This window comes from Colobus angolensis, unplaced genomic scaffold, assembly GCF_000951035.1.
Source record: "Colobus angolensis palliatus isolate OR3802 unplaced genomic scaffold, Cang.pa_1.0 Scaffold764, whole genome shotgun sequence".
Taxonomy (NCBI): domain Eukaryota; kingdom Metazoa; phylum Chordata; class Mammalia; order Primates; family Cercopithecidae; genus Colobus; species Colobus angolensis.
In genome coordinates this window covers 228,528-228,864 of record NW_012121421.1, presented here as the reverse complement: position 1 = coordinate 228,864, position 337 = coordinate 228,528, and positions in this window count along the sequence as shown.

Genomic DNA, 337 nt, shown 5'->3' with positions numbered 1-337 from the left:
GTTTGAAATCAGGTAGTGTGATGCCTCCAGATTTGTTCTTTTTGCTTAGTCTTGCTTTGGCTATGTGGACACTTTTTTGGTTCCGTATGAATTTTGGAATTGTTTTTCTAATTCTGTGAAGAATGATGGTGGTATTTTGATGGGAATTGCATTGAATTTGTAGATCGCTTTTGGCAGTGTGGTTATTTTCACAATATTGATCCTAACTATCCATGAGCAGGGATGTTTCCATTTGTTTGTCATCTATGATGTCTTTTGGCAGTGTTTTGTAGTTCTTCTTGTAGAGGTCTTTCATCTCCTCAGTTAGGTATAGTCCTAAGTATTTATTTATTTATTT